Genomic DNA, 13,955 nt, shown 5'->3' with positions numbered 1-13,955 from the left:
GCAGCAAAAAAATAATTCTGGTGGGATTCTTATCAAAGAAACTGGGCGGCACAGTGGCACAGTGATAGAGCTGCTGCCCGACAGTGCCGGTGACCCAGGCTCGATCCTGACTATGGGTGCTGTCTGTAAGTAGTTTGTACATTTTCCCTGTGATCGCGTGGGTTCTCTCTGGTTTCCTCGCACACCCCTAAGAGTACATGTTTGTAGGTTAATTGGATTCTGTAAATTGTAAATTGTCCCTTGTGTGTAGGATAGTGCGAGTGTACGGGGTGATCACTGGTCAGCGTGGACCCGAAAGGCCAGTTGCCATACTATATCTTTAAAGTAAACTGTAAAGGAACATAAAGGATTAATATTTGTGATGTATCATAGCAAGATTATCCACTAACCAAAAATGGCAACACTGGATATATATTATGTTAGAAAATATGTGGCGAAGATAAACAATTAAAACTTGGAATTCCTGTAAATTTATTTGCAATCAAGGAACACTTCACAATGCTACGAAGCAGTGATTGTATAAAGAATACATTTGTACATAAACTTGCAAATCTTGATCCACACTGATGGGCAAATTACCCTTTTATACCAAATCCTCACATCCAATGTAGATGTCTGCTTAGTGTCTGTATACAACAAAATGAATGTTTCTGGAAAAATAGGTCTATAAAAGTTTGTGAGTTCATGCATTTATTCTTTGGTTGGAGACGTTACATAAATTGAGTTTATGAAATGAAGTTCCTTTTAAAGTAGGAGTTACAACAATTATTTAAAGGGTACTAAAGAGAAGGCAAAACACTATTTAAAATCTCCCAATCCACGCTCTGTGTGGAAAGGGGCAAAGATTGGCACTTTGAAGTGTCTGAAACAAACAAAAAATGTATTAATCAACTTTTTACCACCAAGTAAAATAGATTTGCACTAAAATCTAATTGTACAAGACATGATTTCCAATTGCAATTTTCAACAGAGCATTTTCTGATTGATTTCAGACATTTCCATCAATCCCTTCTACAAACCCATATCAGAGCAGATCAACATTGATAAACTGAACACGAGTGGTGACCTCTTCCACTGAAAAAAATCATAGCTGAAAAAATCATAGATGCGTTTTCTATTAATGCACTGGGATTTAAGAACCTGTAAACAATGAACATCAAGCCCAAGATCAATAGACTGAGTATGATGAAAAATAGGATATTTTCAATTTATATTGCACAATTTGTTTCAACTGTGCAACATTTATATCAGTTACGTAAAACCTAACACTGCAGCTAATTGTGAAGATTTTTCATCAATATTAGGTTTATCTTCTCTAACTTTTTTCATTGAATATTGTAAGGAAATCTGTTCTACCTTTGTCAAGACATTTTGTCAAGACAAATTGAATGCATTGCCATTTGCACAACTACAGTGAGCTACAGGTACAATTAAAACCTTTGCAGCAACACAGGCATAAAGGCAATACACAAAACACAAATTATATATAAATTACACACAAATTCTACAAGGCAGTGAAAGACTATGCAAAAACAAGGGATTAGTGCATAAATGTCCAATTAGAAAACGAGCCCATGGTAATTCAAGAGTTGGCCTGTCATATTCCATTGCTGAGGAAGGATTAGATTCATGCTGCTTTGTTCAAGAACCTGTGTGTAGGAAAGAACTGCAGATGCTGGTTTAAATCGAAGGTAGACACAAAATACTGGAGTAACTCGGCGGGTCAGGCAGCATCTCTGGAGAGAGGGAATTCCTTCTATCCAGAGATGCTGCATGTCCAGCTGAGTTACTCCAGCATTTTTGTGTCTACCTAGTTCAAAAAACTGGTAATTGTAGGAAAGTGGCAATTTCTGAACCTGATGATGTGTAGCTTCAGGCTTCTGAACCCCCTGCCCAATGAATCAGGATCAATCACTGAAGACTGAGGTGAGGAAATCCTTTTTCACCCAGAGAGTTGTGAATCTGTGGTATTTCTGCCACAGAAGGCAGTGGAGACCAATTCACTGGATGTTTTCAAGAGAGTTAGGTTTAGCTCTTAGGGCGAACCGAAATCAAGGGATTTGGGGAAAAAGCAGGAACAAGGTACTGATTTTGGATGATCAGCCATGATCAGATTGCATGACGATGCTGGCTCGATGGGCCGAATGGCCTACTCCTACACTTGTTTTCTATGTTTCTATGTTTAAGAGGGCATGGCCTGGATGATAGAGATCCTCAACAATAGAATGCCACCTCCTCGATGCAGCAACTTATTAGATGTTTTGGATAGTGGGGAAGCCGGCACCCATGACAGACTGAGTTAACTTGTTTTTCGATGTTACCATGCATTGGAAAGCAGAATATTTTACCGTGACTTTCAGAGGACATTTGTTCAGCATTTGTCTGTGTGAGGAGGTACATGCAAAGGCAACGCATGACCTTGGGCATTGGAGAGAGGAACTGAACTCATAGACAAAACAGAAGAATGCTGATATTTGACTGATACAATTGAGCTGCATTCTATGTTCTCTCTAACTACAACATAAATTGAACAAATAAAGGGATCCAATAGTAATAAATGCAGAAAGTGGGAGGAAACTAGCCTGGAAGTCAGACAGCTATTGTGGGAAGAAAGGAAAAAAATTATGTTTCAAGTCAAACAAAAATTGTCAGAACTGGGAAAGAGAGAAACAAAGGTAGACAAAAGTGCTGGAGAAACTCAGTGGGTGTGGTAGCATCCATGGAGTGAAGGAAATAGGCAACGTTTCGGGCCGAAACTCTTCTTCAGACCCTAGAGTCAGAAGAAGGGTTTCGGCCCGGAAAGTTGCCTATTTCCTTCACTCCATAGATGCTGCCGCACCCACTGAGCTTCTCCAGCACTTTTGTCTACCTTCGATTTTCCGGCAGTTCCTTCTTAAACAAGAGCAAAACAAAAGTTAGTTTTAATTTACAGAGAGCGCAGGGGTGGCAATGGATAGAACAATAGAATTTCTCTGATGGGGTAAGGCCAATGTTGCCATGGTGATAACTGATAAAGATAATAATAATAATAATAAATTTTATTTATGGGCGCCTTTCAAGAGTCTCAAGGACACCTTACAAAAATTTAGCAGGTAGAGGAAAAACATGTAAGGGGAATGAAATAAATAGTAGAGACATGACTAGTATACAAAGTAAAGACAGAATACAATTCAAAACACAATATGAGGCAATTAATGCACAGATGAAAAGGGAGGGGGACGTGGGGCTAAGGATAGGCAGAGGTGAAGAGATGGGTCTTAAGGCGGGACTGGAAGATGGTGAGGGACACGGAATTGCGGATCAGTTGGGGGAGGGAGTTCCAGAGCCTGGGAGCTGCCCTGGAGAAGGCTCTGTCCCCAAAACTGCGGAGGTTGGACTTGTGGATGGAGAGGAGACCGGCTGATGTGGATCTGAGGGACCGTGAGGGTTGGTAGGGGGAGAGGAGGTCAGTGAGATATGGGGGGGCCAGATGGTGGAGGGCTTTGTAGGTGAGGATCAGGATTTTGTAGGTGATCCGGTGGGAGATGGGAAGCCAGTGAATTTGTTTGAGGACTGGAGTGATGTGATGCCAGGATTTGGTGTGGGTGATGAGTCGGGCGGCTGCGTTCTGGACCAGTTGGAGTCGGTTGATGTAGGTGGAGCTGATGCCAAGGAGAAGTGAGTTGCAATAGTCCAGTCGGGAGGAGATGAAGGCATGGATGAGTCTTTCAGCAGCGGGAGGTGTGAGAGAGGGTCTGAGTTTGGCGATGTTGCGGAGATGAAAGAAGGAGGTTTTATTGACATGGCGGATGTGAGGCTCAAGGGAGAGGGTGGAATCAAAGATCACGCCAAGGTTGCGGGCCTTGGGAGATGGGGAGACAGTGGTGCCGTCGATGGTGAGAGTGGGGTTATTGATTTTGCTGAGTGTGGCTTTGGAGCCTATGAGGAGGAATTCTGTCTTATCGCTGTTGAGTTTGAGGAAGTTATGTTGCATCCAGGTTTTTATAGCTGACAAACAGGAGTTGATATGGGAGAGCGGGGGGTTGTGGGGGGATTTGGTGCCGAGGTAGATCTGGGTGTCATCGGCGTAACAGTGGAAGTCCAGGTTGAAGTGGCGGAGTATCTGACCATGGGGGAGGATGTAGATGATGAAGAGGAGGGGGCCGAGTACGGAGCCTTGGGGAACGCCTTGAGTGACTGTGGCTGTAGCAGAGGTGTGGTTGTGGAGAGAGATGAAGTGGGATCTATTGGAAAGGTAGGAACGGAGCCAGCTGAGTGCAGAGCCTTCAATGCCGAGGTCTTTGAGTCTGGTGAGCAGGATGTTATGGTTCACTGTATCGAAGGCTGCACTCAGGTCGAGGAGGATGAGGATGTTGAGGGAACCAGTGTCAGCAGAGGTGAGGAGGTCATTGAGGACTTTGAGGAGAGCAGTTTCTGTGCTATGGAGGGGGCAAAAGCCAGATTGGAGGGGTTCAAGTAGGTTATATGCAAGGAGGTGGGAATGAAGTTGCGACGCAACGATACGCTCCAGGGTTTTTGAAAGAAAGGGGAGGTTTGAGATTGGGCGGTAGTTAATGAGAGAGGAGGGATCAAGACCAGGTTTCTTTAAGATTGGTGTGACAGCAGCAGTTTTGAAAGCGCAGGGGACAATTCCTTGGGACAATGAGGAGTTGAAGAGATTAGTGAGGTAGGGGCAGAGAACGGGGAGGCAGGACTTCAGCAGGGGAGTGGGGAGAGGGTCGAGGGAGCAGGTAGTGGGTTTGGAAGAGCTGATGAGTTTGGAGATTTCAATAGGGGTGACCAGGTCAAACTGGGAGAGGAAGCAGTATGGAGGTGGGGTAAAGAGGTCAGTGGAGATGTTGAAAGGAGGGGCCTTGGTAGGTGGTGGAGTAGATGCTGGGGAGTCGGGTACAGGGGATAAAGATTGATAGATGGTGCTGATTTTATCAGCGAAAAAGTGGAGGAATGAGTTGCAGAGAGCCGGAGTAGAGGTAGGGAGAGTGTTGGCTCGAGGCTTGAGGAGGTTGCCCACTGTGGAGAAGAGGGTTCTGTGGTTTAGGCAGGGATCAGTGAATATGGAGGAGAGGTAGGCAGATTTTGCAGCAATGAGGGCATCTTTGTAATCAGTGAGGTGGAGTTTGTAAGCTTCAAGGTGGACTGTGAGAGATGATTTCTTTGTGAGTCGTTCAAGTCGGCGACCAGTCTGTTTCAGTTTACGAAGTGCAGGTGTGTACCAGGGTGAAGATGTGTTGAAAGTTACGGTTCTTGTTTTGAGGGGGGCCAGAGTGTTGAGGGAGGTAGACAAGGTGGAGTTGAGATGGTTTGTGAGATCATCAGGAGAGATGGGGGCTGAGTCCAGCGGGAGAGTGGTGGAGAGGAGGTCAGAGAGATGGAGGGGATCAATGGATTTTAGATTACGGAAGGTGATTTCTCGGAGGAAGCGGGGGCGAGGTGTCGGAGAAGGGATGGTGAACCGTATAAGCTTATGATCAGAGAGGGGGAAGAGGCATGGATGGAGGTCAAGTACCGGTTGATTTGTGGAGCAGACCAGGTCAAGGATGTGACCTTTGTCATGGGTGGGAAACGTGACGTGCTGAGTGAGAGAGAAGTTGTCAAGTAAAAAGGCGAATTCAGATGCGAGCTTGCAGGTGGGGGAGTCCATGTGAATATTTAAGTCAACAAGTAGCAGCAGACGTGGGGAGAGGGATGAGGCAAGTGTGAGGAGTTCAGTGAAGTCAGATAGGAAGGAGGGGTTTGGTTTAGGTGGCCGGTAAATGAGGATGACTGTCATGGAGGAAAGGGTTTTGAAGGCGAGGAATTCAAATGATGCTGCTGCGAAGGTGAGTTCAGTGATCTGAAAATTCTGGTTGAAAATAACAGCGAGGCCACCTCCATGGCGGGAGGGGCGGGGTTTGGAAATGTAATTAAATCCAAGTCATCCTATTGAGAGGTCAACGTGAGGAAAAAAATGTTTTCCAGAAATATAGGCTTTATGTTCCGTTGTATCTTTGTTTCCTCTGTTTTCACTTTTGATTAAAGGTCTTTAAACCAAGAAATTATTCTGGGAGATGTAGCCACACAGTGCAGTGGAGTTAGTGACTGAACAATGTTCGAGGCCATATTCCTCACAGATCAAATTATTTATGAACTAAGGGAAACTCATTAAAAGGCTGGAAATTTCAACTTCTTGTCCAAAGTACATGAAGAGGCAGATAGGAACATCAGTAGATGGGGAGGAAAGGGCATCCAGTGGTAAGGAGTGTACGTGTGATGAGAAGATGCAATAGGTGGGGGATGGGGGGAGGATAGAGGCAGAGTGATAGCTGACTGGGGGTGTTGTGGGAAGAAAGGGGGTGTGAGGGGGGTCCAGGGTAGTTAGGAGAAGGGAGAAAGGGACAGAGGAGATACAGGATTTTCATTTCACTGCACATCTCGTATGTGTATGTGACAAATAAACTTGACTTGGCTTGGATACCTGAAATTGGAGAATTCAAGGCTCATGCTGATGATTTGCAGATTACCAAGGCAGAATATGAGGTGTTGTTCCTCTCATTTGCATTTGACCTCACCCTGGCAGTGGAAGAGGCAGAAGACAGACCAGCTGGTGTAGGAATGGGAAGGGGAATTAAAATGGTTGGCAACCAGGAGATCCACGTGGCCACAATGGACGAAGTGCAGATGCCTCCAGTAGGCATATTAAACATTGATACTTCAAAGAATAATGAACCGAAAAACAAAACAGATAATGACACAAAAGTATTATGTGTCATGGCATATGGCATGCAGTATTGTTTTCCACAAGACCTATTGAAGTAGTACAAAAACAATGAACAATTGATCCAATTGATCCAATTTAGTCTGGGCAAAGAGGGGTGTGATCTATCACTATTCATTATAACGTTATACAGAATGCTGAATAAACATCTACACTTCTGGGCAGAGAAGTCGATTCTTTAAGGATAACATGAAAATAATGCAATAAAAATATAAGAAAAGTTAGTAGTTTTAAAAAGGATAAGTTTTGTTTCATCTTTGTCATAATAATGCCTTTCACAGAGCATTTTGATGCATTTAGGATCAACATTTACATCCAACAATGTAATGGGAATGTTGTGGTCTGGTGCTTACAGCAGAGAGCAACACTCACAGGGAACTCCTCTTGGGAAAACCAGCCGTGTGTTGGTCTGTCCATTCAAGTTAATGCCTGTAATTTACTGGATTAGGTTCCCTTCAAGTATGGCTCAATAACTAAAAGCACTAGATTGAGAAATCATCTCAACAATTTCATGCAATGATCCCTCAGCACTGTTTTTGACTTTGGAACACAAATGCCCAGAATAATATTTGGATACCTTGTGCTAAAAAATCACAGGATTCACTTCAACAACCCAAGTGCTAAACTTTTCCATAGAAAACCTGAGATGCGGTCACTGTTTTGTGATTTCTCTTTTCCCATGATGGCGGTGATTGAATATCAGCACAGTTTCAGATACAAAGGCTGCCCCACCTTATGTTTTTCCTCCATTAAGGTGATGTGGGGAAGAAGGTGCATGGAATGATTTGCTGCTACATTATATTTTTTTATGCTGAAAGATAGAGAGATATATATATTGTGCAAGCACAGAAACTGGCCCTTTGGGCTACCTGGTCCATGATGACAAGATGCCCCATTTAATCTAATCGCATGTGGCTGCATTTGGCCCATATTCCTCTAGACCTATCCATGCACTTGTCCAAATGCCTTTTAAATGTTGTAATTGTACCTGCCCCAACTACTTCCTCTGGTAAAATGTTCTGCAAATATCATGCTGAGACCGATGGCACTATTATTTAAGATATAATAAACATAAGAAATGAAGGAAGCAAAGAAGTGCATATTAATACAAAGATTTAGCAGTTGCAATATAAGATGTATGTAAATATCATCTTACTGCCAAACTTCCTGCTCTAACATATTGAAAGTTGAGAACTTCCAGTACTCTTGTCTTCAGTTCACCGCACAATGTTAGCACTGTTTATTTCAGTCTGAGTACCTTCAATTGTATTTTAAGACAATGGTTCTGAAAAGCAATCCCTCCAGCACTTAAAACTAACTTTAAAATTATCTGTCTTTATTTTTCTCCCTTTATTTGCTTTCTGATTTGAAATTGAATTTACAGTTCTGCAAGGTTTCGATTCCAACTCTGTGGTGATCGCTTTTCAGTCGGATCGATGAAGGTGATTCACAGTTACTTTCCCTCTTCACAGAGGGCAGCACATTGCCTCACCTACAGCAACGGAACTTGCAAATCCTTATGGCAATTATACAGGCAAGAACATATGGGCACCTTGGTCAGCACGAACCAGTTGGGCCGAAGGACCTGTTTCCATATTGTATGGCTCTATAAACCTTTATCACCCACAATTCAATTGCTGTTTATTGTAAATTATCTCACATTATGTAATCGTCTGAACAAACAAACTACTCTTTATTTTTCCACCATAACTTACTGATTTGCTTTTAACCTCTATGAAATTTTTACATCAATGAAATTTCACTCAGCCATTAACTTTAAACAGAGAAACACTTCTGGAAAGCTTGTAATTTGATATTTCATGGAAGTGTTGCTTTGGAATTTGAAAGAAAAAGGCCAATAAATAACAGATGATGATTGTATGCACTGTGGTGCACTAAAACATTTATCTCCAGTTTAGAAAGGGTCCTCTTCTCATATAATCAAGATTTAATACTTCTCTGGTGTAAAGGATATTCTGTCTCTTTTCTATTCTCCATTTCACAGTTCTTCTCAGGAAAACAGGGATGATAAGCAGGTGTCTGAGTCCACTTTTTCTTCAATGTATTAAAGCCGAGTGCAGTTCTGAAGTCTATCAAGTGGAATGATGTTTACAGGGAAAATATTTAAAACACAATGTCTCTATTCCTCAGGGAAACTGTGCATCTATCTTTATAATTGAGATGTAAGGAAATATTGCAGAGCCAGCTGAGGATTGGAGTGCCTCCCTCCGAATAACTACAACCCATGATCAGTGGCAGGTGTGAAATCTGCACCTTAACCTTTACCCAGCAGAGAGAAAAAAAAAGGTTAGAAGATTTCACATGAGCCTTTTCTTTCTTTTGACAAGAAAAAGTGTTGGAGAACAGAAAACCAGAATTTTTGTTAGACTTCCATTTTTTTGTGATTCGAAGGAGGAAACATGTTTGGAGCACATTCTTCTGGATAATGTAAACGAATGCTTGTAGTCTGTAAGCCACAAACAGACGCCATGCCCACAAATGCCACAAATGTGCCCAGTGATTTGCAAAGTCCCAGGAGAATCCACAATGCTTGGTCCAGAAAAGAGATTACAAAATGCCGTCTCATATGTTACAATGAATAGATACTTGACCACCAAGCAACATATAAAATGTTCTTCAAAGTCTAAAAAAGGAGATTAAATCCCTGTCATAAGTATAACTGCCTGTAGCTCTATGTATAGCCGATTGCTTAAGTGTATTTGTCTCTTTATGTAGAAGAATTTACTACAAGCTGTTCTAGTAAACAAGATTCATAGCACCCTGTAGCCAGCTGTTAGAATCAATCACACTGTCTCTCTCTCTCTCTCTCCTCATCATCATTCAGTGTCACTAACATTGAATACATTTTTATTGCACAAGGAAACAATTCTGACACATTACCAAGCACAGCACATAATTTATCAAACTGATGATTTATTAGTATTCACATTTAAAACTAATTTGTTAGTTTCAAGTGATAATTATTTCCACATTGGACCTATTACTCTCAGATAAAGTGGCCTTTTCCCTGATAGGTTTGCTCCTTAAGTTTCTTTTACACACTTTTGGTTTACTCATGTGCATCCACAAAGGCAGGTTTTTTACAAGTTACTCTATCTGTTGTGAGGGAGGTGGTTATTGTCCAGTACCGGAGTAATATGATAGTTCAATACTTTTATGTCTTCCCCAGTCTCCAGGGAAGTTTGAGCAATGAAAACGTGGAGATTAGCATTGGAGACCCACAGCAGCAGTTTTACAAGAGCTGCTTTCCCCAATTTACCAACCCAGGATTATAAAGTCCTTCTAGTTTCTTGTGTCTGTCACTAGCACTCATGGGCATTTTGCTGAAGTGGGAGAGAAAATATATCTAGTGAAATGTTTCAACCATTGTGGTGAGACAATACCTAGATTGTAGACTCTGACAGGAAGCAATATCTTTCAATAATAATTACTTCATTAACTGTGAAGCATATTGAGCTAGTAGGTCAGAAATTGGAGGGAGCGATGGGAAGATAGAGTTTATAACCAGTAAGTCTCAGGAAGAGCAAGCCTGTAAGGAAGGACAGGCGGTGAGAGGTGAAGGAATATGCTGACACTAATGGGCTGAAGTGTGTTTATTTTACTGCAAGGAGTAATGTGGAGAAAGCAGATGAGCTTAGAGGCTGGATTGATGCTTGCGACGATGATGTTGTGGCCATTGTGGAAACTTCGGTGCGGGAGGGATATGACCAGCAGCTCCATTTTCGAGGGTCTCGATGTTTCAGATGTGATCAGAAGGGAGGAAAAAGAGGTGGAAGAGTTGCGCCACTGATCAGGGAAATTTTCATGAGGGCAATCAGAGAGGACATACTGGAGGGCTCATCTGGTGAGACAATAGGGGTTCGAGTTTAAAGATTTTTATATCTCTATTAAAAACAAAGGGATAACCAGGGACTGCTTATGGATAAAAGAAGGAATTTGTGCTTGGAGCCTGGGGATCTAGGTGAGGTACTAACGAGTACTTTGCATCTGTTTTCACTAAGGAGAAGGCCTTGGAAGACAGTGAGTTCAGTGTAGGGAATACTAATAAGCAAGGGCAGTTTGAGATTAAGAAAGAGTGTTGGGCCTCTTGAAGAGCAATAAAGTGGATAAATCCCCTGGGTTTGATGGGATTTATCCCAGGTTATTGAGAGAGCAAGGGGAGGTAATTGCAGGAGACTTGACTAAAGATCTTTGCATCTTCTCTAGCTACAGGTGAGGTCCCGGAGGACTGGAGAGTAGCTAATGTTGTTTCTTTATTTAAGAAGGGAAGTAGAGAGATTCCAGGGAATTATAGGCTAGTGAGCCTCACATCAGTGGTAGGGAAACTATTGGAGAGGATTCTTCAGGATAGGATTTGCTCCCAATTGGAAGAGAATGGGTTAATTAATGACAGTCAGCATTGCGTTGCACATGGCAGGTTGTGTCTCACTAATTTGATCCAATATTTTGAGGAGGTGACGAAGGTGGATTGATAAGGGTAGTGCAGTGAATATTGCCTACATGGATTTTAGTAAAGCATTTGATAAAGTCCCCCAGGGTAGACTGGTCCAGAAGATTAAGATGCATGAGATTAATAGTGACTTGGTTGCATGGATTCCGAAATGGCTTTATGATAGAAGACAAAAAGTTACAGAGGAAGGACAATATTGGCCGGAGGTATGTGACCAGAGAAGTTCTGCGGGGATCTGTGCTGGGACCCCTGCTGTTTGTGAGACATATAAGTAACGTGGACATTAACGTAGACGGGTTGGTTAGTAGGTTGGCAGATGACACAAAGATTGCTGAGGTCACAGACTATGATGAAGGCTGTCATAGTATAGGGCAGGATGTAGATCAGCCACAGAAATGGGCGAAGTGGGGAAGATGGCGTTTAATCCAAGTGTGAGGTGTTACACTTCGGGAGGGCAAATGTAAAGTGGAAATATACAATTAATGACACAACTCATAACAGCATTGATGTACAGAGGGATTTGGGGGTCCACGTCCACAACAGAAGTAAATGGAATGATAAAGAAGACATATATATGGTATGCTTGCCTTCATGGGTAAGGGCATTGAGTACAAGGGTCAGGAAGTCCTGATGCATCTTTATAGGACTCTGGTTAGGCTGCATTTAGAGTCATGTGTGCAGTTCTGGTCGTCCCATTACTGGTAGGTTATGTAGGCTTTTGAAAAAGGTACAGAGGATGTTAACCAGAATGATGCGTGGATTAGGTGGCATTGGCTACAGATGGAGGCTGGAAGGGCTTGGATTGTTTTCTCTGGAATGCCGAAGGTTGCGGGTAGTGTCAGAATCTTTTTCCCTTGATGGAAAAATGAAATGTTGGAAGGCATAGCAAGGCAAGGTGAGAGGGGCAAAGTCTAAAGAAGATGTGGAGGGCAGGTTTTTCCACACAGGTGAGTGCCTGGAACATGCTGCCAGGGGTGGTGGTTGAAGCAAATATGTTAGTGGCATTTAAAAGACTTCTGGATAGGCATATGGATATGCAGAGCCGGATTTAGATGTAGAGAGGCCCTAGGCTATTCCACTTGTGAGGCCCCTCTCAATCCCCCACCCCCACGACGAGAGAAAGATGGAAGAGTCCACCAGATTGACACCGATGTGTTGCCGAGCGTGGCCAATGAGATAACGGCTGGAAAGTTGCGCTTTTTATTTATTGCCAGTACTAATGTTGAGTTATCGGCTTAAAACACTATTATTCTGAAATGGAGGGCAAGGAAAATTACTGAAGTGTTGTTTAGAGACAACAGTGCAGTGTGACAGCATATGTAAGAAAGGCCTATGACAGTGTCAAAAATATTATACACCTGGCCTGTACGAAGCTTTTCAAAAAGAGGGGTGGCATGGCAGGATTACAAAAAAAATTCTGTGAAATAAGTACACGCAGCTCATATAGAAAGCGCTAAACTCAAAGACCCTTGCGGCCGGGGTCCAGGGCCTGCTTAAGGGCCTTGGAAGCTCTGGGGTTTTAGATGCTCTCTGGTGCATTCTGAGGCTTTCTTTGGAGCATCTTTGCACCAAATTTATGACCAATATTTCAGAAATAATTTTGGTTGAGTCAAGAGTAATGAGTGGTTGGAATTGGGTGATTGGGGTCATGGTTGTATACATTTTTGTAAATCAAGAATTGAAGCTGTCCTTGTTTTAATAATCAAGTTGTACTGTAAAAGTTATGTAAAATGTTATAAAGGAGCATGCAAACACTGCAAATAAAATACTGTAAGTTTTTGCAGTAAATAAAACTTTTTTGTGTGTTGATTTGATTGCCTGTTACTGTTCGACAGTGTTAGTGTGTGCACATTAAAAATGTGATGCAAAATGAAAGTCGTAAACTATGGAATACATATTTTTCAGTATTGTTATCAAGGAAAAGAAAGCAGTTCCAATTGTTTGATATTGTTCATATGGAGGAGAAAATATAATTGCTCTAAAACCTGCCTTAATTTTGCAATCTCATTAAAGATAATCCCCTTTCCCTCTCCCCCCTCCTCCTTCCCCCTCCCTCTCGTTCCACCTCTCTCTCCCTCCCCATCTCCCTCTCCCCCCCTTAACCCCCTCTCTCTCTTTCTTCCCCTCCCCTCCCTCTCTATCCTCCCTCTGTCTCAACAACCCCCTTTCACCCTCTCACATCCCCCCTCTCTCTCCCTCCCACGCAGCGAGGCTCCAACTCCGTGCCATAGACACCGCACCCCCCCGCCCCCCCCCCCTCCCCCCCAGCCCGGAGAAACGGGCACTCTCGCAACACAATATTCCACTACTTACCTGGAGTAGACACCTAGGATCTTTGATAGGCACGAGGCATCGAGATCTGAACCCGCCCGGGCCCACTGCGCACGCGCGGAGAGAGAGCGTCATTTTGCATCGCTACTGTGTCACCGGCTTCCCCCTACTGCGCAGGCGCGGATGGTCGCAATTTTTTACCCCAAAACGTCCAGCAGGCCGGAACCAGAATTTCGGGTAATGTCCGTCAAAGTGGAAACGCTGATAGCGCTCCAATTTTTTTTTTCTCGTGATTTATTTTACTCTGGGAAAAAAACACCTTGGCCAGAGGCCCCCTAGATTTTGAGGCCCTAGGCTTCAGCCTATGAAGCCTGCTGGTAAATCCGGCCCTGCCAAGGCCCCGCTAGATCTCGAGTCCATCAGCTTAAGCTTGTGAAGCTTATACGCAAATCGGGCCCT

This window comes from Amblyraja radiata, chromosome 9, assembly GCF_010909765.2.
Source record: "Amblyraja radiata isolate CabotCenter1 chromosome 9, sAmbRad1.1.pri, whole genome shotgun sequence".
Lineage (NCBI taxonomy): Eukaryota > Metazoa > Chordata > Chondrichthyes > Rajiformes > Rajidae > Amblyraja > Amblyraja radiata.
The sequence above is the reverse complement of the archived record's forward strand: the minus strand, read 5'-3'. Positions refer to the sequence as shown.